Here is a 26,262-nt window from a genome sequence, read left to right as displayed (position 1 = left end):
TTTATTCACAAAATCGTTCGTAAAATATTTCCGGGATGTTCCGCAAAACAACCAATCCGTGCGCGAAACACACCAACAGGCCAATGGCAGTTGAGCTGCGTCACTTTTCAGCTCGACCAATAAATTTGGAGATTTTCCGAAGGACCAATCAGCTCACAGGCTGTCAGAGACTCAGGAGCCAATCAGAATACTGCTTGTGACGTAGGTCACCCAATCCCAGCGCGGCTCTGTGACGTACACAGCAGCTGCGGTTTCTCGCTTCTCACTCCTGGCGCTTACCCCTCCTTCACAAAATCTTTTCACAGCGCCATTTTAAGGACACTTTTCAGTGTAAATTAATTCTTAACAATGACTATAAAGACAACATCTGTTCGTTTCACTATTTAGGATAGTTTACATACATTCAAGTATCCACACTTCGGAATAGACGGCGCTATTCACACTAAGGATAATATTCAATTGTCAGTAGAGTAACCTTACCCCACCCTTCTAACACGTATAATTATGAACTCGCTTTGCTCTGAACCCACCGCGAAGTGAAAGTTCTAAGAGTTCCACTTGAACATAAAATACAATTCAAACTCGCACTTTTACACGGAAAATTCCCTAAATTCAAACACACATGAAATCCGTACAGGACTCTCACCTGTTTATAGAATTCATGCACCGTTAGCAAAATAACGACGTTATCCGTACAGGGCTCTCACCTGTTTATAGATATGAAACATGTACCCGTACAGGACTCTAACCTGTTTATAGATAATCATGTACCGACGTTAATTTTACCCTTCACTCAAGCTCGGATATAACTAATACTCTCATCACAGTGAGTTTTATGGAAGGCGCTTTGTCCCTATTCTCATGCTGCTTTGATTTCTTAGAAAATCCTCACTATACAAGATTCAGACCTAGCCCTAAAACTGTGCTGCTCGGCGACAACACTATGGTACACGGCGATACCTCTTGTGATACTCGGCGATATCACTACAAACAGAACAGATGGCTTGCGTGACTAATTTCTCGCCACACAATCTATACCGGTATAGCTTACAGATAGGCACGAAAAACGAACTTAACATGTGTTAAAACATCGATCCTATTTCCATACCATGACGTAACCCTTAGCAACCAATATATTACCTTGGTTACCTCTTAGCAACCATCAATTTCTGCTACCAGAGAATTGATCCAGCGGGCTATAGAAAATATATCATAAACTACGCTACCCAACTTCATAACCTATAAACAAAATTCTATACTAAATATGGACCCATTTATGAACCTGATATATTTTGGGCCTACTGAATCAGGTGGTCAGAATAAATCTATATACACATTATCTACACACTATATACATATTTATACATTTGCAAAAAGAATATTGTCATTAGAATAAAACCCAACCATTTAAACGACCACCATAGGTGACGTGATCTAGCTAATGGTAACCTATACTTCTAAATAATCAAGACCAGCTTGTTTGTCAAAAGTAAGATTTTATTTTCTAAATTATGGTATATATATTGTAAGTTTTATAAATGAAATTTATTTGCAATAAAGCAAGCATGATGGTAAGAAATATGAGAAAAATACAATTTAAACAATTGAATCAATTTTAAAGAAATTATATAAAGTTTAGCATTTCTAAAACCTATTTCCCTAACTGAGCTAAATAGACAGAAATTAAAGTAAAGATCTTTGAGGATTCTTACGTGCTCCACGCAAAGGCCAGCAGCACATCATCCTCATCGGAAAGTCAGAAAGCAGCAGCCAGCCCAACCCTAAGGGCATGACTTTTTATACCTTTCTACGCTAACTAAACTAGCAAAGGAAAGTTTTCAGAAATCCTCGACGTCCCATTGGCTAAGAGTGACAAGTGACATGTCACCCGATTCTTAAAAAGTTCCACAAAATCATGTCTTACAAAGACCATTGTCTCTTCCACGTGAAGCCAGAAGCTTCCTGCGATTGCAACTTTGTATTAAGTCATCCTCGCAGCTTCCATAGTCTTTCAGTACAACTTCCGCGGATGCCAAGTTAAGGACTGACAAAATGTTCACTTTCGACCTTGGCCATGTCCGACAGAATGATGTCAGCTCATCAGTTTTTGCTTTGTGAATGCAGCTTCAATAAACATTTTAATTCAGAATGGGCGTCTCGTGACTTTCTGCAGAATTATAGATCAGCTCTTTTTCTGCGGCTCAAATAACTAGGCCCAAAAGCAGGCAACTTATGTTTTCTAGTATAAAACAAACACAAGAAAAGTATTAATGTAAGAAATAAAGTATATTCTGTATCCACCCCATGGTTTACTAATTAATTAACCCACCCGATTAATCAAAATGTTACCTAGCTAATGCAAACAAATAAAGCAGCGTTTATATTTACCAGTCTCCGTTTTTCTATGAGACCCATATGCACCTAGAATAGTAGAAATGACATCACACAGACAAGGAAAAGCAAAACAAGCACATGCTTCTTTTAAGTTTGCAGCAGTTAGTAATGACAAAAACAAAAACAATAAATTATTTTATTATTTTGCACGAACAAAAAGATGCAACATTTATGCACGTTTATGAGCACACATGTTAGTCCCCCCACGTGTAAAGTTTAATCTAAGTTGTATTAGCACGACATATCACAAATCATTAATAATTTTATTCATGTTATGGAAATGTGACTTTGCGAGTTTAAACAAAATTTTGTTTTCTATCTCGCTCCATCACTCTGCACTCCACCGGAGATCAGAGGCCTTTAATCTCCACCTCTCCCAGATGGCTGCCCAATCCCAGGAGTGATGCATCTGCCACCACTGTCATATCTGGCAGGGAAAGGTAGCGGGGTCTGTCACTGACTCAATTGCAGTTCGTTAACTACAACTGCAGAACGTTTGCAGTTTCCTCCGAGATCTGGACCATATTGGAGAGATTTCACTGATGTTCCACCCAATGTTCAGGTCCCACTACAGAGCCCACATATGCCAGCGGGCATGTGTCACAAGCAGGATGCATGAGGCCCAGCAGCCTCATGAGTCAGTCTCTCCGAAATCCAGGCTAGAGGCTGGAACATCAGTATCATAGCCTGAATATCTTGGATGTGTCATTTGGGAGAATATAGAACAACCAAAGGAAATGAGAATATGCCTGAAACTGCAACATATCCAGAACAGCTACGATGAAAGGGAGCGTCTGAGAGGGAGTCAGATGTGACTTTGGCAAGTTGATAGTAAACTCCAGAGAATGCAGGAGGTCTGGTGTAGTCTGGTAGTGGTAGACAACAGCCTGGGGCGAGTCAACAGCCAGTTGTTGAGATAGGGGAAGACTGGCACCCTTGATCTCCGCAGAAGAGCTGCAACCACTGCCCTCACCTTGGTAAAAACTCAAGGGGCGCTGGTAAGGCCAAAAGGAAGCACAAAAAACTGGAAGGCAGGCAGGACGGAAATGCAGAAGTGTGCGCCCTGCAAGTACAAAGCTGCCATCCAGTCTACCGGGTCCAGGGTAGACAGGACTCATGCAAGCATGAACATTCTGAACTTCTCCTTTTTGAGAAAGAAATTGGAAGAGCACAGGTCTAGGATAGGACAAAGGCCTCCGTCTTTTTTTGGCGCTGGCACCCCCTCCATGGCTCCCTAGTCCCTGAGTGCCGTCACTTCCTGGCAGAGCAATGAGAGATGGTCCTTCATCAGCCTGTTGCAAGTAGGTGGAGGATTTCTCACAAAGGGGAGGAGTATCCCCTTCGGCCAATCTGAAGAACCCAGCGGTCTGATGTTATAGATCTCCAGCTGGGCATGTGATGGTATATCCTGCCCCCCACTGGATGCCCATGAAGGTAAGAGGGCAAACTTAGGGGATTGGAGGCTGCGACTGCTGGGGGAGGGGGTGAACTGGCCTGACCTTTGGCAGCCCCACCCACAGGGTCTGTGGGTACAGTGTCCTCAGCCACTCAGAGGCTGTGAAGCTTGCACATCGTGATGGCTGGGCTGGTAAAGACGTGTCTGCAAGCCCTTTCCGTGGCCGCGAAGGGGATGAAAGGCAAACTTGGGTTGACGAGGCACCATGGAAAGGGACAAGGACTTGGCCATATCTCTGCTATCTTTGAAGTGCTCCAGCGCAGAGTCTGCCTCGCCTCCGAAGAGATGGGAGACATCAAAGGCATGTCCATAGCAATGCTTGGACAACCCAGGAAATTCAGCTGTTCTCAACCAGGCATGGTGCCATAAGGTCACCCACCAATGAATAAACATCTGCACAGCAAGTCGGTCGTGTCCATCCCACAATGAATCATGAACTTACCTGCATCTCTCTCATCAGCCATAGTTTGAGAGAGTATGGTCTGGGCATCCTCCGTGATCATGGGTAGCACATGTGTGACCGAATCCCACAAGGAATGGGAGTACTGGACCAAAAGGCATGCTGAATAGCCCTATTCACAGAAGACCCTGTGCAGTGTTCGGACCAAGTCTTCAGCAGGATGTCCTTGAGGGCCCCACTAAATGGGAGAAGCGTCTCTGAGGGTGTCACTACTGGATGAAGCACCTCTGTCAAGATGTTAGTCTTGGCTGCCACTGAAGGTAGGTTAAAGTCCAGGACCTCGGCTGCTCTCCTCACCACCAAAGCAACAGAAGCCCCATCCTCCATATTTTTTTGGGGACAAAAAGTTGAATTAAGGTCAGTCAAAAATTGTCTGCGATGACTAGTGTAGAAAGAAAAGAACTGACGACAGCAAACTGGGGGTGTGCCTTTACAGGGATTGCACCCGTTACTTCCAGCATGGACGAGGCCACGCGGAGCCGAACGCCGCAGCCTACCAGTGTGCAGGGGTACTGTTGCCGAACGTTTTCCATATCTAGTCTGACGACTGTAGATAATTCTAAGGTAAGGAATCTGCAGCTAAAAGTCTCTATCAGATATACAGGAATAAGCCACAACTTTGGATAAAATGGGACAACATAAATCACTAAATACACCTAAATACAAAAAAGTGATCTTGGAATGGACCAAGGCTACCTAGAGGCAAGAAGAGAAGCATGGACGCTGATCTCTCCACATGTATTAGAGATAATAGATATAGAGATGGATCCTGTGCGCTGTTTAATTTCTCTTTGGTCCCACTTCAACAACATCAACAACCTGACTTAACAACATTAGATGGAGACAGAAAATCTTTTGTAACCATCTTTTAGTGACTTTGGCCCTAATTTAGAGTCTGGTGGATGGGATAGTCTGACACAAAAGTGCCATAAGATATCATGAACCTGAAATGCAGCAGATAGGATATCCATCACATTTGTGATGGAGTATCCCTTTTGTCCGGCCCTTTGTACAGTGTCAGATTTGACTAGGAAAACCAAATGGGCTAACTAAAGTTAACTGTGATGTTAAACCAAATGATTAGGAGTAAACATGAAGTATTTGGATGGGTAAATGTAAGATGAAAAACAACATACTAGGTGAAGAAAGGATACTGACAGTAAATATGTATCTGATATTTCTGCAGGATGATGCACTGAAGAAACGTAGCCAGTGGATTTCTTTAGAAACAAGCACAGCAGATGAGAAAAGCCTGAAGACTTCAGAGGAAAAATGGATCAAAATAATTACACGTTAATACAGACCGTCTGCACAAGAAAAGAAAGCTTGCATCGCAAGGACCTGCTAAAATAATCCACAAACTTTTCTCTCTTTTTAGTGGATTAAATACAGCGCCACCTTGGCACAGAGACATTTAAAGAAGTAGCTATGGCAAACTATATAAAAAGAGCTTGGTCACATGAGGCTGACGACATAGCAATTATTCTGGTTGACGCACATCAAATGGTTATTTTCCAAGATTAATGCTTGAACAAGTGGATAATGAAAGGGCAGCTCAGGAAGCAGGAGCAGCACTATAGAAGCATAAGAACAAAGGAAGACAATGAAACTCTTCTGAGCAGTGCAAAAAAATGATGACTGATGAGTCACTAAAATCTGAAATAGTCCTCAACCCAATTGCTTTTTCCTTCAGCTATTTATAGAATAGAGGATACTTTTCTCCTAACACTGCATAGTAACTGTGCTATAGTTTTAACATCTGCTACATCCTGAGGCATGGCATTATTGATCTGGTGCATACGAAAGTACAAAAAAGTGACAGCATGCCCAAAATACCAATACCCTCAATCAACGCAGAATTTAATATCTTCAATAATGTGATTGTTGATATGTATATATTGGACTTATAAAACACAAATGTAGCTGTGAAGCATCAGAGCATTGTATACAAGGAGTTGTGGGGCTACAAGACAGGACGTCATAAAAATAAAATAAGGTTTACATAGGGGAATGAGTTCCAAGAGCTTTTGGGAGTAAAGAGGTTCAGTCAGAAAAGCTATTAGTGTTGTGAAATGCCTTGCAAAGAAAAGTGTCTTCATTTGCTTGTGGGACTGAAGATGTGAGGATTTTGGGTGGATCTGGAGTGGGGTCTTCTTCCAGAGTCTCAGGCTGAAGAAGAAGGATCACTGGCAGGTGTCGTTGCACCTCTTGGTTTCGACTCTTATGTTATGTTGGGTTTTGTAAAGCACAGCTAATCACCTGAGGAGTATCCAGGAGCTTGAGCAGGTGGGAAAGGTGTCTGCAGGGTCTTAGTTGTAGAGACATGTTTTCCGCTTCTTGAGGAATTCCAGTTTCTGTTCTAGATGAAGACAATGATTCTGATCTTTGTGGCGAGTGAAGCAGGTTTTTTCATGTGGAGGGGTTTGCAAATTATGCAGCATGTCCCAGAGAAATGGATAGAGAATGAACGCATGGTAACATTTAACTTATAAGTCATTTCCATCCTTATGTCATGAATATTTGTATGCGCACAGCTGATGTGATCACTTATGAGAAAACATCCATTGCTGCATCGATGCTGATGGACAGTGTATTTGCACCTTCCTTGACAATGGCCTTAGCTTCTTCCCTTTTGTCCTCTGCATTGAGGTTGGCAACGAGCGTGTTGTCATGCCACATCTGACATTCATATTGTCCAAGAATGGCCAAAGCATTTGCAGTTTTTAAGGTGGTGGCTGACGCCTTTAAGGCATTTATCCGTGGGGTCTGTATCTCGAAATACTCTGGTGTGCTCCGTTCTATACGGGGAGAGTTAGGGAAATTCGAACAGAAACTAAAGGACTTAACTGCGCAAACCGCTGCTTCACCGGAATTACTTCAGGATCGCTCAACACTAATGGCAGAATTCACTGATGCAGCCGCCTGAGAAGTCAAATATCTCTGCAAATATGTTATGGCCCGAGTATATGGGGAGGGTTAAAGGCCCGGTGGGACGCTCGCCCGCTTCCTCCGGCCACAATATCAATCGGCATATATAACACATCTAGATACCGACACAAGGGAGTCGCTGACAAAAGGTGCCATCTCTGCGACCTTTCTTGACTACGATACCCAATTGTGTAGAACGTGTGATTCTCTTGGGGGCAGACCCTTATGGACTACTTGCAGGAGATAGCTATGGTTTGGCTGGAGGGGGGGCAGCGTGAATTCCTGGCTTCCCCGATAGATGTAGAGGAAATCAAGCCGGCGATAAAAGATCTGTCCGGTGGCCGGGCCCCTGGTTCTAATGGCCTTTTCTGGGGACTTTTACAAAGCCGACCAAAATGAACTAGCTCCGCGGCTACTGGAGGTGTATGACGAGGCTTTAGAGAACAGATCCCTTTCTCCTACTATGCGAGAAGCCATAGTTACACTATTGATGAAGCCAGGTAAGTCACCATGTCACAGTCAGTCCTATAGGCTGCTGTCACTACTCAATAACGATTATAAAATTCTCACCAAAATATTAGCCACTCACCTCTCGCTATTAGTAGATACCATATTATGCCCTTTTCAAGCCAGATTCGTGCCCGGCAGATCCACGACACTCAACTTACGAGCGTTTTTTTCAGTAATTAATCAAATGGAGCCTACTCCACTGGCTGCAGTTGTTTTACTTGATGTCGAAAAGGCCTTTGATTCCTTAGAATGGCAGTGATTCAGAAATTAGGCATACCTATTGGCTGTTTAAACCTTGTTCGCCTGTTGTACTCCAACCCGGTGGCTCGGCTGAAAATAAATGGGGTAATAATGACTCAATTCCCTTTATCACGTGGCACCAAACAGGGGTGCCTTCTCTCGCCCTTAAAATACATTATAGCTAAGGATCCACTTGCTTGCCACATACAAGAACGACACCTCCATCGTGGACTACAATTACATACAGGCCCACTTGCCGTTTCCTTTTAAGCGGATGATGTAATGCTGTTTGTACGTAAATTGGCCGAGAACCTTGAGAGGTGGTTCGCTTTGGGGTATACTTGGGGTTAGTCATCAGTTGCACCAAGTTGGAAATTTTTCTGCTGACCCCTGCAACTACCCAAGTGGACCTTGAGCTTCCCTTAAGATGGTGTACTGACCCCCCTAAGTACCTTGGTATCTATTTACATTGCAGCGCCCCTGAGGTTGTTTGCCTAAACTACTGTCTCACGATAGACCAATTTGGGACACAGATTGATAGATGGATAAACTGCCTCTCTCCATAGCTGGCAGGATTGCCATAATAAAGATGGTAATATTACAACGATTCTTATATTTATTTTTTTAAATTCCAATTGCCCTGACTGCAAAATTCTTCGACACACTGCGATCACTGCTGACTCGCCTGATATGGGCAGGCAAACAGCCGCGCATAAGCTGGACCACCCTGATAATGCCATTCAAACGAGGGGGTTTGGGGTCCCTGATTTTTATTTTTACTACCTAGTTGCGCAAGTTTACTTTACATATTATTGGTATCACCCGGATGCCCGGATTCAATACCTCAGACCCGAAAGATCTCAGATACACCCTGGTTCGCTCTTGACGACCCTGCCGCGGGGTCTACCACACTGCCCTACAGAAATCCAAACATTGTCAACAACATGCTGGGCATGGTCCAAATTACGCAGATTCTTACAACATAAATCCTTTTTCTCTCCGCATATACCATTAGCGGATAAACAACAGATCCCCCCAACATTAAATCTAAAAAGACACTCCCTAAGCATAGACTCCAAAAGGTGGGAGACTTATTCAAAGACTCAAGACCATGTACAACTGCTGAACTCACTTCCCAGGGTGCCGCCACATATATGGATAGATTTCTCCTCCACAGAATCCGAGGATCTTTATTGGAAGCTATACCGGATGCATCGACCTAACCGGATGATTTTCCCCCGCTTTCGCTCATTATAAGCTTACCGGACAGTACACATCTCGTCTCATGTATATACCACTTATCACAGTCCCTACGCCCTGCAGTGGGCACCAAAGTGTGGGCATCCTGGGAACGGGACCTTGGCGTAAAAATGGCTGACTGTGTGGTTTTATTGCTGGGCACAGACACAGTATATCTCAAATAACCGTAGGCACAAATTATTAAATTTCAAAGACCTCCATAGAGTGTATGTAACCTCAAAGCCACTATCCAAAATGATCTATACCGTGTCAGGTGCATGTGCCAGATGTGCGGAGTCAGAGGAGGATTTTGCGCACCTTGCGTGGGACTGTGGGCCTCTGAGGGCGTACTGGGAGGAGAATTTTCGTCATTTGTCTCTCATGGTGAAACACACTATAGGACCCACACCACTGATTTTTTTTTTTTTAAAGAATTTTTATTGTAGACATACCTGTACAGGCCAATAAACGAATAGCAGTAGCAACTTAAATGTCAGCAGATATACAGTACATTTCGTCAATCATTACACAGCCTTCCGGCCCACAACCCGGGGGTTGGGCGGCGATAAAGTATCTGCACTTCCATGCCTGACGTTCCGTAGAGAGGAGTGGTTAGTGTCCGGATTAAGTGTATGCCTACTTTTATTATCCTACCAAACTACCCGCTGAACCCCAACTCCCCCCCTAAACACCCCCCCCCCCCTCACCCCGACCCGCACACCATCCCCCGCCTAAGGCTTCGTTAATACTAACCCTGGGATGCTAGCCTCATGTTCCCCGTATCCCTGCCGTTCCAGGGGCCTCAACTCTCTCCCTCCGTGCCCTCTCCACTGGGAGGTTCCTCCTGTGCGTCAGCCTCGCTGTCCCTGAGCGCCTGCACCATTACTTCCCATGCTGTCGCGGTGTCAGCTGCTGTCTGGCTAGGGGTCCTGCGCGCTACCTGGTATCTATGCGTGCTGTCCGCCGAGGCCCATTTCAGAAACTCCTGCCGCCACCTCCGTGGAGTAGGCCCCAGCCGCGCCTTCCAATTCCTGGTAATCTCTCTCTTCGCTATCATCAGCCCCATGTCGATGAACCTACTCGTGAGCTTATTTTTGGGAGTGTGGGGGAACCAGTGCAACAGGCATTCGGCCGGACCAAACTCTAGCGATCGTTCCGTCACCTCATTCAATACTTCCCCCACTTCTTGCCAAAAGCCCTGCAGGAGCGGGCACGCCCATAGCATGTGTACTAACTCAGCACCCTCTTCCGGGCACCGGGGGCAGGCTGCTGTGTCGTCTCCAAAATACCGCCGTATTCTACCTGGCGTCATATACGCCCTGTGCAACACATAGTAGTGTATCAGCTGGAACCTGGCGTTCCTTGTGCTGTTTCGAGCCCTGCGGACAAGTTGTGCCCAGGTCGTGTCCGGAATGTCCTTGTGCAGATCCGCCTCCCATTTAGCTTTCAGGGACGCGAGAGAAGGGATATACTCCCTAACCATTCGGTTATACAGGCATGTAACTGCCTTCACCGTGCCCGCCGCCATCATGGCGTATTGGCAAGCCGCTGCCGTCTCGGGCTCCCCAAGGCCCGTGCCCCAGTGGGCATGCATCGCCCGGGTTACCGCTGCGTGCAGCAGGAATCCCCCTCTCGAAATATCGAAGCGGTCTGATAGCTCCCGGAACGGGAGCAGTGTTCCACTCTCAAAGAGGTCCCCAACCACCTGAATTCCCGCCTCTTCCCACTCCTGCAGACTCGACCAATCGCCGCCATGTGGCAGTGCCGTCAGCATGGCCAGTGGAATCTCAGGCGCGTAGGGATGTCTGGAGCCCGCCCTCTTCTGGGTCCGATTCCAGCATTGCCGGTATGTGCGCTGTTCCAGCGATAGGTCCCGACTGTCCAACCGCTGCTGGAGGGTTATGAACGCCAGGACGTGCCTGGGCGTTCCCCGCAAGTTTGCATCCTCTGGGCCTCGGAATACCCTCGCAACCTCCTGCGTGAATATCTGCAATTGGGCCGCAAGGTAATAGAGCTCGAAGTCCGGCACCGCCAGCCCCCCCTCATCCTTCGGGCGAGAGAGCGTGGCCAGCGCTACTCTGCATCGTCCCGCTCCCCAGATGAACGATGTGATCTGAGATTTGAGGAGCTTGAAAAAGGAACCAGGTATCCAAATTGGGAGCGTCCGGAAATAGTACAGTAATCTCGGCAGGGCCACCATCTTTAGCAGGGAAATCCGGCCCGCTACTGATAGCGGCAATGTGGACCAGAAGGACATACAGCCCTTCAGTCCGCGCACGCACCGCCCCAGGTTGCCCTCGAGTAAGTCTTCCGGCTTGTGGTAGATATGGACCCCCAGGTATTTCATGCAGGTAGGGTTCCAGGTCGCCTCCGACTGGTGCTGCGGCTGGGCAGTGCCCTCCAGCAGCGGGAACAAGCTTGTCTTGGGCCAATTGACCCGCAAGCCCGACATCTCCCCGAATCTCTCAAGTAGAGCTTCCGCCTTCCTCAGGTCCTCACCTCCGTCGCGGAGGAATAGCAATAAGTCGTCAGCATACAGCGAAATGAAATGATGTCCGTCACGGGTCTGCACTCCGTGGATGTGCCGCCCCGTTCTGGCCGCGGCCGCCAGCGGTTCAATGGCCAGTGCAAAAAGGAGCGGTGACAGGGAGCAGCCCTGTCGAGTGCCCCGCTCCACCGGGTACCGTAGGGATACCGCCGGGCCTACTCTCACTCTCGCAATCGCTTCCGCGTAAAGGACCTTAGTCCAGTGGATATAGCCAGCCCCCAGGCCGAAGCGCTCCATGACAGCGTAGAGGTAGTCCCACTCGAGGCTGTCAAAGGCCTTTTCAATATCAACTGACAGGACCAACTCCGTCCCTGTCCTCTCGGTGAGCCCGTCCATGATGCGGATGAGCCGTCTGATATTAGCCGTGGTGTTGCGGGTCGGTATAAAACCGTTTTGGTCGTCATGCACCAGCCCCGTCATGTGCGGCAGGAGTCTCGCCGCCAAAATGGAGCTCAGGATTTTATAATCTGCGGTTAGCATAGATAGGGGCCTATATGACGTGGGGTCAGTGCTCTCCCTGCCGGGTTTCAGCAGTGGGACCACCAGCGCCTCCCTCATCGATTGCGGTAGTCGACCCGTTGCCTTCGCCTCCCTGTAAATAGTCTGGAGACGGGGGGCCAATACGTCTAGGTTTTTGGCGTAAAACTCGATGGGGAGTCCGTCTATCCCCGGCGATTTGTTCCTCGCCATCCGCCTCACCGCCAGTCGTATCTCACCCGCGGCAATGTCCGTCCCCAAGTCCTTAGCCTGCTCCGCCTCTAACTGACCTAGGGGCAAGTCAGCCAGGAAGGGACCCACCAGTTCCGCCCTGCCTCCCGGGTCACTCTTGTACAGGCCCTCATAGTATTGCTGGAACACGTTGACTATGCCCAGTTGCGTCTGTTGTACCACTCCCGACGCATCCCGCAGCTGGAGTATGGGAGCGCATCTTCTGGTGGGGTTCGACAGCCACGCCAGGAGGGTGCCCACCTTATTGGACCCACACCACTGATGGCATTGTTGGGGTATGTTAAATCACTTAGGAGAAGTATTAGAAGGTTCTTTGTGATTGCCATACTCATAGCAAAACGCCAAGTTTCACTGCACTAGGGCAGAGCACAATCACCAATGATAAAAAACCTGGCTCCGTCCTCTCCTTAATTGACTTCTTCGAACCCTCCTTGTTGCTGGCTGCTTGGATGGCGTGCTGCCTAGCCTGTAAGGGGCTGACTGCTCCGCATTTTCGTTGCGTGGGGCTAGCTCCGGCGCGGCACCACCAATGCGCCCTTTTGGATCATGGGGGTTCGATCATGTCTATTCACATGCTGGGGGACACAGACACTGATGGGTAGTGCGTGGGACTGCCGACTCCCTCTCCCCCTTTCATCGGGCTGGGGGCGGGCGGCCATGACACTTGTTTTGGCGGCGCTGGGATTTGGGGTCCCCCCGCTGAGTGGTGATTTGATCGGTTGCGCCCACGATATGTGTTGAAAGTGCACGCGGTGGAGACTGAGGTGTACAGTGGACGTCCCCCATGCGCTGACAGGGAGGAGCTGGAATTGGATTACTGCGGGGGGCGCCGGACACCACCAAAACGGAAAGACGCATCGTCGCGGCATTTTGAATGCGAGACTTTGCCCGTGCAGCCTTTACTCAGACCTTTATTGCATATGTTTGGTGTTGGGACTCTGCTCCGTTTTTCTTGGCGACGTGAGGATATGTTTGCGCTGATGACACTTCTTGTGTGCTCTTCATTGACTGCCTACTTGACATTAGTTCATAAGCCTCCGTTGGGTGCTTGGAGAATCCGCTGATCTCATTTGCAACATTATCCTTTTATTTGTTTATCCTGATGTCGAGCTTTGCAATCGCAAAATGGCCGCCCTGTTTTTTTTTATCTACTGTGCTTTGAAAGAAGACGCAAATGGCGGCGGTGGCCCTGACGGTGTGCCTTCTTGTAACATTGCAAGACATTCTGCTCCCTTTACGTTGGCATGCCCGCTCACTGTTCTGATTCCCTTGTGTTTTCTCGCTTGTAACTTTGTGCCATGTTTCTATTCGGGCCGGCAAATTGTAGGTACAACGTTGACACTTGGCTCCCCCTTTCCCTGGCATGGAGAGTTTTGCATATTGCCTGATTAGCTTGCGGGGGTGGGCTGTATAGCTGATTTTGTCCCTGCTTCTGGTTTTTGTATTTCATTATTCGTCATTATTATTGCAGGGGTGCGGGACCCGGGGGGGGGGTCGGGCTCCTTGTTAGGGGCCCCCCTAGCTTCTTTTCCCGTTCTGTGGGGTCTTCGATCATTTTCTTCTCTTTTTCCTCTATTTCGTGTTGGATATTGTCTTTCCCTTTCCTCTTGCTCTTCTTTCTATATTTCGGGTTTAGACTCTGGGCGACAGGCACGCTGCTAGGGGGGTGGGCCGCGGCCGTATGCAGTGGTGCAGGGTGGGGGGATGGGGGTGGGGTAGTGGTTTTTTTTTGGATTCTTTTTAGTTCCATGGCCTCTTTTCATGTTGTTATTCTTGCTTTTCTATCCCTTTTTCTTCCCTCCTTTTTCCTTTTTGGGGGTCGGATTCTAGGCACGTCATTGTGCGTTTCTCTAGTTTACTACAGGGGTTTCTGTTTTACTGCTTAATTACGTGGCGGGCGGGTGTTGTCTGGGCAGGGGTCTGGTCTGTTGGTCGACTATCCTGATGGTACGTTTTGTTATCCATACCCTGCCTATGCTGATCCTGCCGTCAATATCCTGTCTTGAGTGAAACCCTAGTGTTAGCAATGTTTAATGATGTGATATCCGATCCTGGTTTTTTTCCTTTTAAAAATAAGAAAACGAAACCTTTTTGTTCCTGACCATGTTCCATTCGGCTCTCCTGAGTTGCGCATCGATACTGTGAGGTGTACTGTTGCTTTGATCCTGATTTACATTGTTTGTCTGTCTTACCTCTGTACCATTGCTTTACCAGGCCGTCTGCCGGACTTTGACTGTAACTGTGAATTGCCAATAAAGGTTTTAAAAAAAAAAACAAAAAAAAAAACTGGCTCCGTGACCTTATCTACTGTGACACTATGAGTGATGTCTATGCCACATTATTGCCCATCACCTCAGCCCCTTGTGATATCTGGCAACCGCTAAAGAAATATTTACAGACCTACCCCATAGGTGAGTATTGAAATGGGCATACATATATTACGGTGTGATATACTTGACTAGTGGGTCTGACATAGGTACGGCTGGGGGACTGGTAAAAAACAACCACTAACACTCAAACATACTCTGCGGGATTAAAGACAGATTCATGATTACTGTGATGGAAATGCTGTATTGCGAATATTATTGTACATCAGCTCGAGAATTGCTCCTTTTGTAATTTGTTTTTGGGGACTTGGGAGTGACATATATCGTCATCATGACGCACTAAGGCCAGCACATGCGGCCTACTCGCATCCATTCCCTGATTGTTGGTTATATTTGAAAAATGCAATAAAAGAATTTTTTTTAAAAGGTGGTTGCTGCCACTGATCTGGTTGTACTGTAAGCTGCCTATGTGCCTGTTATCCCTGTCTGAAGGAGCTGAAGCGGAGCAAAGATTTTTGGACCTTTGCTGGGCAGTCACCATAATTAAGGAACCAGGCTTTGGATGGCTAGTAAAGCAAACTAACTCTGACGTGATGTACTTCTACTGCAGGTGGCAAATAACTGCCTGGACTATGGCTGATGTATCCATTAGTTCCAGAGCCTATAAAAGACAACATTCAGGAAAGGGATGCGTGAGATTGTTTTCTAAAGCTATAATATAGAAACTTGCACTTCTACAGAAGTCATGGGCAGGTCGAATTTCTTTGCCATCTTCTCCAGAGGTTTCTCTGGAAGTTCAAGTTTTTCCTTCAAAGATGACACATGATCAGAGTCAGGTGTATCCTGCTCCACCTTGTCCCTAGGTATCGGTCAGACAGGATGTGGACTTAGGCCTGGTTTTGTGGAAGTAGGTGTAGGCGGAGGAAGAATATCTGGAGTTGGAGCTGCAGATGAGGTGACAGTGAAAGCGTTGGTACAAAGGGAGGAGACAGTGAGATCAGAGGAGCAGGTGGTGGTACCATCGGTAGTACAAGTGAGACAGTTTGGGAAGCAATCTCTGGCATGTTTCCTTCATTTGCTGGAGATTGGTCATGAATGCCTCAGGGACCTGCATCACAGATGGCTACTTGCACTGTGGCCTTTAGGACTGATTACAACTACTTGGACAGTCTTCACCTGTGAAGGTCTGAGGCTGATATTCATAGTCTTGGTATTTCTCCTCTTTGCATGCATCTTCCTTATATTCAGGAACATAAAGCATATTCAACTGAGGAGAACTGTAAGGTTTATCAGATACTTGCAACAGATTTGAAATCAGCTTCCAAAACTTAGACTAGGATGTGCCCCGGCAGATGTGGAAATCTTGAATGATGAATGTGGGAAAGTTAAAGCTTGGAAAAGCAATTCCATTGTTAATGGGGTCGCCGATGGTGCTGCTGTCAATAGGGTCAGTGTTGAGGTAGTGATCACTGATGTGATCGTCATCGCTATGGTCGCTGCCCTTGACAGATAGCATTGGTGCCTTTGACAGGGAGGTGATTGACACCAAAAGTATCATCAACTGTGTTGTCATTGGCAAGGATCTTGTCATCGATTATATTGTCGACAATGGGGCCCTGATAATGGACTTTGCTAGTGAAGTACCTATCAAGAGGAAGGTTGTCAACGATGAGATATTCTTCATTAATGGGGGAATTCTGGTTAGCAATGACTTGAGTGGTAAGTCTGACAACGGCACAGGATTTTTACACAATTTTCTGCTAAGGCTGTTACTCGCCTTTTAAATGCCTTTTCAGCAGAAGGCTATATCTTATATTTGGAGTAGGTGAATTGTAACTGAAGAAGTTCCACATGCTTCCTTTTTTGCGCTGTCTGCATTGAAGTGCTTGGAGAGGAACTTTTTATGGAATTTTCCCCAGGTAGGCAGGGAAGCCCCACAGGTGGGGGTGGGGTTCTCTTCTTCTCCAACAAATAAACAACAAGACTCCTTTTTCTGTCCTTTAGCATCTTTGAAGGCAAGGTCTTGCAGATTTTGCAGAAGAAAATGTTATGCATGGGATAAAGACAAGACATGTAATTATCATGAGAATCGTAAGTGGTTGTTTTTGGCCACATGCTGGTCAAGACTTGAAGATTATTGCTCTTTCTCAGTTGTAGTGTTATTTGATGGCAGTTAACAGTCCCCCTGGCCAAGTACAGAGATGAAAATCTCAGAAATCTCCTAAAAGAGCAAGTTACGTACCGTGGGTAACACTCTTTCGGGTGGATACTCTATGCAACTGCAGATTCCTTTCCGTTAGACTCCCCAGGTGCCAGACTGGATCCAGAAGATTTTTCAGCATAGCCCCTGCATGTCAGTAGGTGACATCATGCAACTCCGCGTTGATTCTGCCAAACCCCAGAAGTGAAGGCTGGGGACACATATATAAAACGACCCAAGCACGCTGACTTCAGTTTCTTTCTGCACACCTTCTATGCCCACAATTAATTGTTCATGCTTGTGTGAAGATCTCTAATTTGGGACCATTTTAGATTGAGAAAAGTCCACGGCACAGAAGAAACTGAAGGAAAAAAGCTCACCAACTTATGAGAAAAATCAGGAGGTAGCTTCTGATCTCTGTACGAATGTGCAGAAAGAAAGGGGCTGATGCCAGTGTGCTTGGGTGGTCCCTATATGCAGCTCCAGCCACCACTTTCGGGGCAGAGCAGGGTCAATACAGAGCCAAACAATGCCACCTACTGACATGCAGGGCCTATGCTGAATATTTTTCCGGATCCAGTCTGTGCCTGAGGACATTCTAAAGGTGAATAATCTGCGGTTAAAAGTATCCATCAGAAACAGCTCACAATTTGCTGAAAGGTGAAGTCTAGGGCTGGTGAAGTACAGAGAGGACGAAGTAACCAATATAATGTCAAATACAGGTTAGAGCAGAGGTCTCTCTCATAGAAGACGTGCCGTAGAAACCTGAGCTATGGAGGCATCTAGAGGGAGTACAAAGCTCTGCAATGAGCTGGATGTGCACTACTGAACCACTGCTGTTGAGGCCTATGGCCATTTTAACACTGTTCACTGCTATATGCATTTACCAGGGATTCCCAGACTGAAAACAGGCAATGATTCAAGTATGTGAATCTGTGAAAGATGTAATGCTGGGGAATTTCTCTTTCTATAGTCCGGATTGTGTTGCCTTACTCCTTCTCTACGGTGCCTGTTCCAGCTTTTCACCTCTTTGCCTATATCATTGAGGTCTACAATCATAGTTCCCTATCTCTGAACATCAATTACAATATCCTCAAAACCAGGGCCATATCTTTTTGCCTATATCCCATTGTGCTTTCAGTATGCAATATTGCACTCTTTACTTGTGACTAGTAAACCACTTCCCTTTCTAACCTCACCATTTTAGAGGACATTTAACAAATTTCCATGCTTTCACAATGCATCATCTGGCTACGGAGTCATGGACGCGGTATAGGAGTTTTGCTCGGGAAATGGCATGGTGCCATTTGGCAATGTGGTGGTTTCAGGGAATTGGCAGGTGCATGCTGAAGTGTCAATATACTATTAAGCCACTTCAGTTTGATAGAGAGGGGAGTCAGGATGGTAGAGAGTGGTTAGAGGTAGGGAAGTAAATGAACAGGGAAGACTGCGAATGGAGGCAGAAGATGCATGAAGGTATGTCACGTAGCCGCCTGCTTAGCACCAGAAGCTCTTGCTGGGTTGTGCTTTAAATTCGAGTGGGAGGGAAGGAAGTGGAGATTATTCTGGTCAAGAAGTCTAACAAACAACCATCTGTTTAATCCTTATGTGCTTAAATACTTGGGTCCTCTTCATTATGTGTCCTATTAAATCAAATTAAAATGTGCGAGAAACTGAAGAAAAGCACAAATAATCAAGAAATAATATGCAGCCTACTTGTCATAAATATGCCTTGCATAAGGAAACTACTTGCACAGTTACTGTAGACTATGCCTGTCTTATTGTTTAATCGGTACCCCAATAAGATTTCAACCTGGAGAAAAAACAAGATGTCGGTAGATCCATTGTTGTCAGTGCCTACCACAAACGCAATTAACTATCTGCTGACAACAATGTTGTAGTTCTATAATAGCAAATCTATGAAAATGAACAAAATCAAGTGACCCAGAACCAATCAAAGACGTCCAGTAGGAGAAGAAGAATTTTACGTAAACAGTCAACGACTTGACAGTCACCAGCCACCTCTGCAGTGTCAATTTCATAGTCATTCGAACCACAATGCTATCCCTCCCTTCACGAAAACATGCATTGGTAATACTTACAGTACCGTCATTGCTAGAATACAATTATGGCAAACATCATGTTCAAAAACGACCAGCTGTAATTCAGGAGTGCAGTAAAGGTCTGGCTATTCCCAAACGGATTATTCACTGGCCAGACTACAAACCCACACTCTACCAGTTTAGCAGAACAATTTGGTTAGATTCTTACCCAAGCAACCAAAAGATAGCTAATATTTGCAAATACTGATTCTTTCTTACTTACAACAATCTGCTTCATTCCATGCTTAAGTTGAGCCACAAAATCACATCATGGTATTTATTTTCTCAACATTTCCATCTGTATCCATCCATATTTATTTTTTGACCATCCCATTGATATTAATCCATATTTATTTTGTGAAGAGATGATGTAATAACTCGAATATTTCCCCACATTTATTTAACAGATAGACAGGCACTCATACTTTGATGGCTGTCAGGTTTTAGCACATTACAAAGCCAAAAATAATAAACCCACATAACAAAAATAGCATAACAGCACAAATACATATTGAGATCTGCACTAATTTAAGCAAATCTCATTAAGCTATGTAACTCCCCATACTGCCAATATGTACAACTATTGGCCATGCTGCCAATAGTTACAGCTATTGGCCTGGAAGTGGTTAATCTCAGCATGGAGTCACTCAAAAGTAGCCAAATTGTCTGTATTTTTCTGATTTTAAAAATAAATACAAACTGGAAACACGTTTTCTGTCTGTATTCATCTGCAAAAACCTGGGCCCCTATTTTGATGGGAGTTGTAGGAGTGCACTCAGTACTAAATTGCCTCTATCGTGGTTAAGGGCAGCCATTGTTTCGATCTATGAAAATGGCGAAGGAGGTGATCCTCATTGCTATCACTCTATATCCCTGATTGTTGCAACTGCTAAGATTCTGGGCTGTATCCTTTTAGACCATCCGGATGCCTGGGTTACTACGGATAGTTCTATATTATCATCAGTCCAGTATGGATTTAGACCGGGCCTCGAAACGATTGACCAATGCCTGAATTTCCATTTTCTGGTTGAAGAGTAAGTGAAAGTCAGTCTCTTCCTGGCATTCATGGACTTGATTGCAGCATTTGACAATGTTGTTAGTAGTAAGTTGTGAGAAACATTATTAAAAGGGGGTGGCTGATCCCAATCTTGTGTATGTTGTAGCACAATTGCACTCAGATGTTCAAAGAAGGGTTAGGTATGGGCCGAATGGGGAATGTACCCCATTTATAAAGATTAGGAAGGGTGTCAGGTAAGGATGTGTCCTGGCACCCTTCCTATACAGTTTTTATATGATTGGCCTGGAGGAGTCTTTGATTCAAGTGGCAGCAGACCCTCCGAGAGTTGGAACTAAACATCGTCCCCTTTTAATGTATGCTGACGACTGCATGCTTAAGGCACAAGGTGGCCTGCAAAAACTTTTTTTTTTTACATTTTATAACTGAGTTAAGCCTCTCTACAAATATATCCAAGTCTCATTCCATGGTATGCAGGTGCCCAAAAAGTAGGATATATCCTTTTTGTTCAGGTGACACTTAAGTGTGTGTCCACTTTCACCTACATGGGTTACCTTTTGACAGAAACCCAACATGGGGCCACCTAAAGTCTATGAGAGGTACCCAATTTAAACAGGCAGCAGTATCTTTCTTTAGATTTGCATCTAAACTGGACTCTATGCCCCTTGACGCTCCTATTAATGTCTATAAAGCTAGACCAATTTCCATCGTACATATGGTGCTGGCATGTGGGGGCATATGGGCTGTCCACATTTGCAGACAGATGAGAATAAATTTCTGAAAAAAATTGCTGCCATTGCCTGGCAGTGTTCTTGCGTGCACAGCTCATGTAGAGGTGGGCCTCCAGGATTTGGCTAAAGGAGTTGGTCTTGCTCCAAGAGTGCTCTGGCTCTCAGTCTGGGCCAGACCAGAAGCTGCATTGACAAAGTCACTCTTGTCTGATTGTTTGGGGCTTGCAGGGACGTACACATATAAATGGCTTATGTATTTTAAAAAACATCTTATTGGATATTTGAACTGTTTACTAATCCTGAGACTATTATGCCACATAACAAAATAACTATTAGATAGGGAACTTTTAACCATTTTGAGATAAGGAGAATTGAGGTCGAAGTAAAAAAGGGTTTAGTGGCATCTTTTCTCCCATTATGTACCACTCCTAACATTGAGCCGCACTTATTAAGGGTACCCAGACATCACAGATACCTTTTGATAAGGTTTAGGCTTGGTCTGGCCCGATTTTTTGAGGTCTAGCCCACAACTGAATATAATGTGGAGAACTTGATACCTTGTCCAAGTGATTAGATTACACCTCAACTGCAACTTCATACGTTGTTTTTTTGTGGTTTATATTGTGACGATGGACCACCGTTGTTAATACCTCTTTTAAAGTCCCTTAATTTTAAACAGTGTAAATCGGGTATGTTTTATCTTCAACTGCTGCTAGCTGATCAAATTTGTTTTATGGTGTAAAATTATCTTCCTGCTGCAGTGAAAGCTAGCTAGATGATGGGCAAGGAAATATGTCTTGCCCTCTGTTGTTCTTTTTTTTAGTCATCTTATTTTTTAGGTTCTTAAATGATTAGATTTGAATAATTCTGAATTGTATTTTACTCTTGTGTCCAAATAGTGAATTAGTATATGAATTAATGATGACGGGATTTGTGTGTTTCCTTGATCTCACTGTATTGTTTGGGACCTTTTTTTTATCACTTATGATATGAAATTGTATTTTGTTTATTTATATGTTATTTGCTTTTATGGTTATTTTTTTATCGAATAAAGCTTTTAATGATGATGATGATCTGCAAAAATCAGTTAAAGCGGAAAACAGGGAGCCCTAATTGTGAATTGTCCCGTGACAAATACATCAGTCAGGTCTCCGTCACATAAAGCACAAGTCAGCACCTCCGCACTATATTCAAAAACGTATTAAAATGTCTATGTACAGGCGTGCTCCATGTAAAACACTGTGCCACTCACCCAGTGTTACCCTGTATAAAGAGAAACAATTTTTTCTCAATACCATCAAAACCAAAACATTGATTACAGAGCACAACCGAGTTGTGGTCCAGGCCTGCTGGGGGTAGGCGTTGACGTTTCGACCCGATTTGAGGGCAAGGAGGGAAATTTGGACCTCAACCTGTGGTTCTTCTTCAGGACAAGGGTTAAGAAGCAACCTAGTCACAAGGTTGGTACATATAGCTCCCGGTATGGCCACCCGCTGACTAGTTGCGGTGAGATACCAATATGGCTCCTCAAGAGTCCATATTCTACAAAGGGATCCTCATCCGCACTTATAGTGTTGTGGGCCAAGTAAATCGGTATGTTAATTATGCAGTATCCAGGAATCGATCAGCAATTAGGATATGCAGTTATTTTGAATCAATCAGTCACACCATACTTTTATCAGATTTGCCTTCTAATTCCGCCTGGGATTTCTCCCCCTTCTTATCTTCACTCTCTTCACATCAAAGCACCCACTTTTTCGCACATTCCTTTGGAGCAACCCCCTTTTCTACTCCTTTTAGTTATAATCAAGTAAGATATCTACTGGCTGTTGATTTAATTTTGTGATGAATAAATACATGCTTTTGTGAAATCTATTGGTTGTTGCACATCCAAGTACCTTAACTATTTTTGATCTAGGTCACCGTGAGCTGACTTTATGAATAACAATTGTTTACAGAAGAAACCTGTGTGAAAAGAAAGGTCCAGGACCATTGTTTTCTGTACCACTCGACACCCAGGTCCAAGGACTTTTTGCTGGGTTACCTCATTTGTTATAATGGCCTTCAGGAGACTCAGCAGAGTTCGATAGATAGATCTATCTAGATCTTGGAGAACTAACATTAACACATGTCCATAATCCAACTCACATTGTAGATCATCAAAGACAGAAAGCATCGCTGCTTCTGTGGGCTGGGCGGAAAAAAATCCTGCATAGGTTAAAGAAAGTTGGATGAATAAAGAAACCTGCTTAGCTACTAACAAAACTTTATAAAATTTTGACTGTGTATGAGCGAAGTCAAATGGGGCGATAATTTTTCAGCAGCTTAGGATCGTCTCCCAGCTTCTTCGGGAGGGGTAGTATCACAGCAGCTTTAAACCGCTCAGTAACAATGCCCTGAGCGAGTGACTAGGCAAAAGGTGTAATCGAGGGATGGCTCTTATTACAAACAGAGTTCGCATAGTGGGAGGGGGGCAGAGACCCAGCATAGAGCCAGATTTCTCCTTATGCGTGAGAGAAGTAAGTCTCATGCTGGAGCGTAGGAAACTGAACTAAAGATTGAGAATGAACACAGTCCATATTCTCCCCAGCTTGTTGAGGCACAGAAGTGGTCGGAATTATATCCTTGAAGTATTACTCTCACAGAATGTGGGAGGTTTCTTTCTCCCAAGTTACTCGCAACAAGTTAGTTTGTTTAATATCTTAAAAGTTTCCTTTTCTTTATTAGCAGCTAAGTTAATGCAGTTAGAATAAAAGGAGGATTTGGTAGTGGGGAGCAAGCTTTTATAGTTCTTCGAACCCTCACTAAAATGTTCTCTTTTTAAAGTGCCACAGCTCTTATGTCACTGACTTTCAAGCCTGAGCTTTGCCACGTTCAATTCATTGTCAAACCACGGAGAATGCTTGGAGGGAGGCCACATCATTCAAGTACGTCTGCAACACGTACATGACTGACATGCTGCAGCCAGGTAAAAAAACCCTAAAGTCTGTCCAACAAAGGGGTGGGGACTGGGCAGGTTTAGCGAACAGTATAAGCTATTTCCTGGAGATTAACCCTGTTCCTGTAGCGGAAGGAACTAAGGCATGGGTTTCTTCAATACACTGGCAAATCTTAGAAATGCTTCAAATTTAACGAGGCGATGATCTGACCATTTTCAAGGGAGAACCTACACCATCGTGCTATGTGTGCTCTGTGACCATACCACTTCCCAAAAATGCCTCTTACAATAGGTGGGTAATTAGACCTGTTGCGTGGAAGATAACGAAGATATGAGGTCAAAGAACTCTTTGTCCTTGGAATTTGTGAAAGGTTGTTGTACCGAAAGATATAATCCCCAACCACCAACAGATGGTTATATGAGAGACAAAAAGGTATTAAAAAGCGGCCACGCACAAGTGCCACCTGCCGTTTCACTTCTGCATAATGTCACAATATAGATATGCGCATATCAGAAGCAAAAAGTATTATATGTTTATGTTTGTTTGGATTGTCTGTTTCTTTCTCTCCACAGGCTTTAAGCAACTTTAGGAGGTCACATCCTCCTTCATGACCGCACCTTAGCGTGTGTGGCATTACTAGTGGCCACGTAATCACACCTGGCCATCACGTTCTTGCACTTAAAACACTTACACATAGGTCCTGAAGAAAGCTAGCAAACGTAGCTGCCTGGCTGAAACATGTAGACCTGAGCTGATATTCTAAGGATATAAGAGACGTAATTTAATCTCTACCCATATCCGCATCCTTTTTAATACTGCCAGAGGGCCCACCATTAAAATACTTACCTTTAACTTAAAGGGACCTGATCGACAGTTTTTAAAACGTCACCACTAGAGCACCACTTTGCACTCATCACACACGAAACCAGCTTCGCTATAAATCAGGCGTTGGAGCACACCCGAGGTGCACTCTGCACCTTGGGTGGGACCCAATAATGAAGCATGCCACCAACTAGGTTGGTGGGTGAGGGTTTTCATAAAAAACAAATTGTTTTCCCACACATGAACGTCTAGCTTCTAGAGTGAAAGCTAGTTCTCATTGATATTATATGAGAGCCAAGGCTGCATTTTAATTCAAAGAAGGAGTTAGTAAAATTGGGCATGCAGTGTGGTGGCCTACTTTCGACCATGCACACTAGAGAGAAAGAGTAAAATTAAATTTTTACTGTCTTAATGTCAGCTTGAGGAATAGTGGCACAGGTCAAAGCAGATGAATTAAGGGTGCAGCAGGCCTTTGTAAGTCTCCTCTTGTGAAAGCCTCAATTGGAGTTTAAAATTATATATTGAGAGGATAATGCCTTCAAAATATCAGGCGTAGACATCTCCTCTAGTCAGTTTTCTATAAAACAGAGAATATCTAGTAAGATTTCCTCCAGCAAGTTATAGATATCAGTGCAATGTTTACTCAAGGACCTGGTATTGCGGACAGGCATGTGTAGAGAATGATAAGAATGGTTAGGGTGGACAAAGAGAGGAGGCGAGATGAACAGAGGAGAACTAAGTGGGGTGGAGACCGGAGAACACTCTGCAGAGGAAGGGTTTATAGATAAGCCTGCTCTCAACAAGGTCTCAGCTGCCTTTCGATTAAGGGGAGGACTGACTTGTTTTAAAATGTGTACGCTACGCAAATACGTTGCACGCACATGTCGCCCTGTACATTTATAAAGCCTCTAGTTAGCATCCCAAAAGAACTAGACTGCTAACTTTCAAGATGGCAGCCAAACTCAATCTAAACTAAGCAAGGTAATGCACAGAAAAAAAAACTTTTAAACACACAGTTAAAAAATAGCCAGGTGCAAAAATAATAATGATTTAGTGACTCAGAGCACGAAACAAACTTTTTGCCCCTGATTTATTGGTGCACATGCGCTGCCCTGCACATTTATAGGGCTTCTAGTTGGCAGCCATAAAGAACTAGACTGTTAATTTTCAAAATGGCGGTCAAACACAATCTAAACTAAGCAAGGTAAAGTAAAGAAAATACATTTTTTGAAACACATGTTAAAAAATAACCAGGTGTAAAAATAGCAATGATTCTGTGCCTCAGAGCATCAAACAAACACTGTCCCCAGAGATTTCTGCACAAACGTGCTGTCTTGACCATTTATAGGGCAACTACTTAGCAGCTGCAAAGAACTAGACTGCTAACTTTCAAGATGGCGCCCAAAGACAATCTAAACAGAGCAATGTAAAGCAGAGAAAATAAACTTTTTGTAAAAATAATGGTATGCCAATTACTAACTGAAATATTAAAAGCATTTGTTACTGTCTTGACTTCATGCCAAAACTTTTGCAATGGAAGGTAGATCATTCCAATAAGACTGCATCATTGATCTTTTAAATGCGGATCGACATTAAGAACCCTGGCATCCTAGACGACCTTC

At 44.7% G+C, this 26,262-nt stretch overlaps 1 protein-coding gene across 7 annotated transcripts in view; it reads right to left on the bottom strand.

Moving 5' to 3' along the window:
- EHBP1L1 (EH domain binding protein 1 like 1) overlaps positions 1-26,262 on the bottom strand; it is a 260,212-nt gene that overhangs the window by 102,992 nt on the left and 130,958 nt on the right. The window lies entirely within an intron of this gene.

This window comes from Lissotriton helveticus, chromosome 9 (assembly GCF_964261635.1).
Source record: "Lissotriton helveticus chromosome 9, aLisHel1.1, whole genome shotgun sequence".
Lineage (NCBI taxonomy): Eukaryota > Metazoa > Chordata > Amphibia > Caudata > Salamandridae > Lissotriton > Lissotriton helveticus.
This window is presented reverse-complemented; position numbering and strand designations above follow the sequence as displayed.